General features: G+C 45.4%; 1 long non-coding RNA gene across 1 annotated transcript; it reads left to right on the top strand.

Annotated features, from left to right (window-relative positions):
- The first annotated feature begins 1,138 nt into the window (after positions 1-1,138).
- LOC118583562 lies at positions 1,139-5,587 on the top strand. Its single transcript, XR_004944957.1, has 3 exons — positions 1,139-1,316; positions 1,859-1,929; positions 5,531-5,587. It is a non-coding gene; the product is annotated as an uncharacterized LOC118583562 (long non-coding RNA).
- The last annotated feature ends 307 nt before the right edge of the window (positions 5,588-5,894 follow it).

The raw sequence follows: 5,894 nt of genomic DNA, 5'->3' as shown, positions 1-5,894 counted from the left end.
AATTAGCATGAGCCCAAATCAGCCTTTCTTTTCTGTTTCTGGTTGTGGTGATGCAGAGGTGGTTAATATGATTCGAGGAGGCTATCTCTTAATAGTTCAGTCCTCGAGACTCTCAGAGCTTAGTCAAAGCTATAGCATGTTGGAAGGGCACGTGTTAAAGAAATGTAAGCACCTGTGGGTCACAGAAGTAGTCTCTGGCCAACAGCCAGCAAATGGCTAAGATTGTCAGCTAGACAGTTACAAAGAAACACCATCTGCCAACAGCCTCACTCATAGCAGGTTCTTCTTCAGCAGGGCCTCCAGATGAAGAGGCTTAGTTGATACACTTGCAACCTCTGGATTGTTGATGTTTGTTTTTATGCTTTTGGGGGGCACCACCCAGCTCCCAAATAAGTCACACATGGAGGCTCAATCTTACTTATAAATGCCTTGCCTTAGCTTGGCTTAATTCTAGCCAGCTTTCCTTAACTTTAAATCATCCCATCTGCCTTTTGCCCCTGGGCTTTTCTCATTCTCTTACTTCTATAAATCTTACTCTTACTCTGTGGCTTGCTGTGTAGCTGGGTGGCTGGCCCCTGATGTCCTCCTTCTCTGGCTACTTCTTTTTTCGTTCCTTGATCTTCTCCCAGATTCTTCCTTCTATATATTCTCTCTGCCTGCCAGCCCTGCCTATCTTTTCTCCTGCCTTGCTATTGGCTGTTCAGCTTTTTATTAGACCATCAGGTATTTTAGACAGGCATAGTATCACAGCTTCACAGAGTTAAACAAATGCAACATAAACAAAAGTAATGCACCTTAAAATAATATTCCCTAACACAGGACTCTGAAGAGGAGACTTACATTCCATAGAAACTGTGAAGTCATAAATATATGCTACTTTGCACCATTCAATTCTCCACATAGAAAACCTGAAGCAGACACGTTCAATGAGTAGACAGTAACTGAGGTGGAATGTCCTTAGGGGAGGCTGAATGTGTTAGCCAACCGTGAGCTGGGAACCCAGAGCCTTGAGCAATTGTAATGGGCTATGCTTTTTACTTTCGCACCATGAACTGACCTACTTGAAATTCAAGTGTGGGAACACATAGACTTGTAAACTGGCTGGTGGACAGAGCCCACAGTGGCTGTTTTCTGCAGAATGGGATGTCAGGAAAGTCCAGACTCAGTCCCCTGTTCATTCCACAGACACACTGGGGCCTCTCGAGGGGATGTGTTACAGCCTAAGTTCCACAACCCTGGTTTAACTAGCAGAGAGGGCAAGAGAAGAAAAGAGACCAGGCTCACATTAGCAACAAAACCAATGACAAGATCTCAGAGTAAGTTATTTCTTAACACTTAGGGGTGACTAAAAGGTGATTAATCAATTCTTGTTAGAATTGTTCTTATTAGCTGGGTATGCATTGTGATTAGTATAGTTTAACTTTAAAAAATTTATTATTGCATATGTAGGGTCAGTGTGCAAGCACAGTGGTGTTTTGTGTGAGGAGATCAGGGGACAACTTTTGAGGAGTCTGTTCAGGTCTTACCCTAAGGGGCCTGCAATTAGCATAGTAATTACTGCTATTCTTGTGAAAGCTTAAAGATTTTTACCCTTTTTATTCTTTTTGTGGTAATGGAGATTAATTCAGGGCCTCGCTCATGCTAGGTAAGAGCTCTACCACAGAGCTACATCCAATTTTAGATTTTTTTTTTTTTTTTTTAAATATAGACTAAACATTAACTTCATCTTCATCATATACTTAGCTGATGTTTTAAAATAAGACACAGGCATGATGTAATTGTAAACAGGACAGCCTCTAGGTAAACAATAACAAACAAGTTACATACAAATCACACAACTTTTATTTTATGTTCCAAGGGCCTGAACCCCATCTTACTGTTCAGATACCCTCCAGGAAGCTGCTGGTGGTACCAGAAGAGGAAGGATGAGTAAGTCTCTGTCCATCTATCCAGTTACCCATCAGCCTCCTTGAGGGGCCTGCCTGCTTCTTTTTATTCCCCAGAAGAAAAGTCTCAAGAGAGTCCACATGTGTAGATGTCAGAAGCATTGGCATTGCATCCTGAAGTAGAGTGGCTATATGTTCTGGGTCTCTGTTTCTCTGTCTCTTGGTAATGTCCCTGCTACTGCTCCTCCAGAAACTAGAGACTTTTCAGGGACCCCCAAACTGCTGCTTTTGAGAAGGGGGCAACTTTTCCCTCCCATACTCAGGTCAGTGCTTCTCCCTGAGGGAGGGTCCTGACCTTTATGCTAACAGGGCTCAACAGCAGCCTGGTAGTTCACACAGGAGCCCACAGAGCTCTGGCCAGAAACCACAAACACCTTTTCTTACAGAAAGGCTAAGGCATGGATTTCTGCAAAAGCCTCAGCTCTGGCTCAGGGAAGGAAGAGAGAGAATCAAAGAGAGGGTGCAGACCTAGAAAGGCACTCAAGTCTGGATATACCCTGTGTAATCAGGGAGGTATGTGCCTCAGGTGGACTTTTCCTTGGCTCCACATTCCCATGAGGCCCCCATCCCTCTCCTTCAGCAAGGCCCAAGCTGGATCTGAAAGCAACATGACTCATGAGATGGCATTCATGCCAGGACCTGGGGTCCTGCGTCAGGGGCAAGGCTGGTCACACTCCTAGCTAGGTGGCTCTTGGTGAGTTCTTAGCAGTCCAGGGCTTCAGGATCCTCTTTCCTCCCTCCCCATCCCAAACTCTCCCTTCCCTTCCCCTTCCCTTCCCCTCCTTTCCCTTGCCTACCTTTCCCTCTTTCTTTCTTAGAGAATATTCCCTATCTCCTGCCTGCAGTTCAAGTTCCCAAATCTGTTCCCATCTACCCCCTGAGCCTAGGGCCAACAGTAGAATCTCCAATGATGAAGGAGGAGCCCATTTTTCTGTTTTTCATATTAGGTGGAATTTATTTGCCCTCATGAAGAGAGGCCCCAGTAAAAAAGTTTAAACAAGAACAACATTCCTTTCCTTCTGTGAAAGTCTAGGCCAAGGCACTTTGGGCAAAAGATAGCTCTGTACTATCCACAGATAGGACTTTCTGGGCCACTCACTCAGCTGCCTTGCAGACATAGTTCTGATCCTCATTTGAGGTGAGTATCAGCTGTTAGCCTTGATGTCTTAAGACCAAGAGGAAGGAAGCAGGGATGAGATGCTGCTGTGGCTCACATGCCTTTGTTCAGTGTGGTGGTTTGAATAAAAACGGGTCCTCATAGACCCATATGGTTGACTGCTTAGTCATTGGAGAGTGGTGCTATTTGGGAAGGATTAGGAAGTGTAGCCTTGTTGGAGGAAGTGTGTTGTAGAATATTATTCTAAGGTGTGTTACTTTTGTTTATGTTGCATTTGTTTAACTCTGTGAACCTGTGTTATGGTGCCTGTCTAAAACACCTGATGGTTTTAATGAAGCGCTGAGAGGCCAATAGCAAGGCAGGAGAAAGGATAGGTGGGGCTGGCAGGCAGAGAGATTATATAGAAGGAGAAATCTGGGAGGAGAAAGAAGAAGAGAGGTGGAAAAATGGAGAGATGAAGTAGCCAGAGAAGGAGGAGGATATCAGGGGTCAGCCACTCAGCTACACAGCCAGTCACTGAGTAAGAGTAAGATTTACAGAAGTAAGAAAACAGGAAGGGCCCCGAGGCAAAAGGCAGATGAGATAATTTAAGATAAGGGAAGCTGGCTAGAGACAAAGACAAGCTAAGGCTGGGCATTCATAAGTAAGAATAAGCTTCTGTGTGTGATTTATTTGGGAGCTGGGTGGTGGGCCCCTCAAAATAGTAGAAACAAACCACAACAGAAATGTGTCACTGGGGGCAGGCTTTAGGGTTTCAAAAGCTCAAGCCAGGCTCAATAGCTCTCTGCAGATCCAAATGTAGAACTCTCAGCTCCTTCTCCAGCACCATGTCTGCCTGTGTGCTGCTGTGCTTGCTGTCGTACTGATAATGAACTAAGCCTCTGAAACTGTAAGCCAGCTCCAGTTAACCTGCTTTCTTCTGTAAGAGTTGCTGTGGTCATGGTGTCTCTTGACAGCCATAGAAGATTGACTAAGACAGTCAGCCATCACTTGGCCACAGAGCAATTGGAAGAACGTGGGAATGACAGCAAGGGAGGAGGGGCAGCAAGCAGCTCTGGCCACCCTTGCCTTCAATTTTTCTACCCTTTGGTTTTTAAGCCTTAAAAACCTTACAACTCGTCAACTACTACAAAGATATAGCAGAAAAAATACTACATGCTTTGGAGGGAATAAATGATAATAATTCAGTGTACATTCTTTCCCATCTTCCCTGAGCCATTAAAAATGCACATATACCTCTGTCTCTCTGCCCACTTTGAATTGTATCTTTAAAGGGTGAAACTGGGCTGCACACAATGTTTTCTCTTTGTTTGCAGAACATAATAGACTGTATATATGTGATTTGGTGTCTCTTATTTTTCTTTTCTTTTTTATTTATTTTTTTTTTGGTTTTTCGAGACAGGGTTTCTCTGTGTAGCTTTGCGCCTTTCCTGGAGCTTGCTTTGGAGACCAGGCTGGCCTCGAACTCACAAAGATCCACCTGGCTCTGCCTCCTGAGTGCTGGGATTAAAGGCGTGCGCCACCACCGCCCGGCTTATTTTTTATTTTAGTAACTGAATAATATATAATTTTTGACATAGGGTTTCAGTCCTTCTGCCTCGGTTTCCTGTGTTCTCAGATTATAGTTATGGGCCATCACACCCAGATTATTGATTTCATGATATCTCATGATATTATGGACACACTGTATTTTATTCTACTGTCCCCCAACTAAGCAATTGAATATATTTGCATAGGTTATTTACACTTTTTTGTCACTTAAACATTGTTGCAATAAAAAACCCAGTACATACATCTTGAAGTGCTTCTGTAGGGCACTAAATTAAGAAGTATGAACAATTTAAATTGCAGTGGATGTTACATAGTAACTTTGGGGAAAAAAAAAAACCCAACTATGTCAGTTGCAAATGGCTGTGGAGTTGGCACACCTCTTTGCTGTTGAAGGAACAGGAGAGAGGTGAGGATGTGTGTCCCGCAGACTGCAAAGTTTCCAGGAACTCTTTGCCTGGGTCAATGGAAGGAAGCGTCTATCTCCCCCTCTCTGCTCACAGAGCCGGAAACCTTGAGGTCACCTCCCCTGGCTGTTGAAGTCAGATGAAGTCACAGTGACTCCCCACAGGCAGCTGAGCCCTGGGGAATGGAGATTAATGTTGGGAGGAGCTTTGCACCTTGTGGAGGCACTGGAACTCTCTGCTCCTGTGTAGGAGGGCTGGGGTGGAGACAGCTGTTGTCCCACCAGCCAGTAGATGGAACGCGGCTGGAGTTTCTGCTTCCCTGCCATGAATGTCTAATGCCCAGCTCTGCATGGTCTGGACAAAGAACTGAAGCTTAGGACCTTGCAGCCCCACCCACATTTCACTGGTGAAGACTGGGGCAGTGTCCAGGGATAAAGACTCCCATTCCCTGTTCCCACATGGCCAGCATCTCCAAGCTTTTTGGCTTGACTTGTCCTTTTGTTTTTTTTCAGGTGGCAGCCTGGTGAAGCCAACAGGGGGCCACTGAGGCTGGCTACATGTAGGTATGTGAAGGAGGCCCAGATATTTCTGGAGACCAGAGCTGGCTCACTCCTCCTTTTCCTCGATTCTGCTCTGGTTGGTTGCTCCATGCATCTGCATCCAGCAGAGAGGCCCACGGGACAGGCTTTGGAGACAGTATGGCCTTTCCAAAGCTGGTGGAGGCAGGGTGGGAGCTGGCATGTCCTGAGTACCTGGGTTTCCTGTTCTTCCCAGTCTAACCCTGCTTACAATGGATTGGGGAGCTGAACTTCCTGCTAGGCAGGGCCCAGCACTCAACCTCTCTACAGTTTTCTCTGCAGGAAAGGGGATATCTTA

Source organism: Onychomys torridus, chromosome 5, assembly GCF_903995425.1.
Source record: "Onychomys torridus chromosome 5, mOncTor1.1, whole genome shotgun sequence".
Classification (NCBI taxonomy): Eukaryota; Metazoa; Chordata; class Mammalia; order Rodentia; family Cricetidae; genus Onychomys; species Onychomys torridus.
The sequence above is the reverse complement of the archived record's forward strand: the minus strand, read 5'-3'. Positions and strand labels throughout refer to the sequence as shown.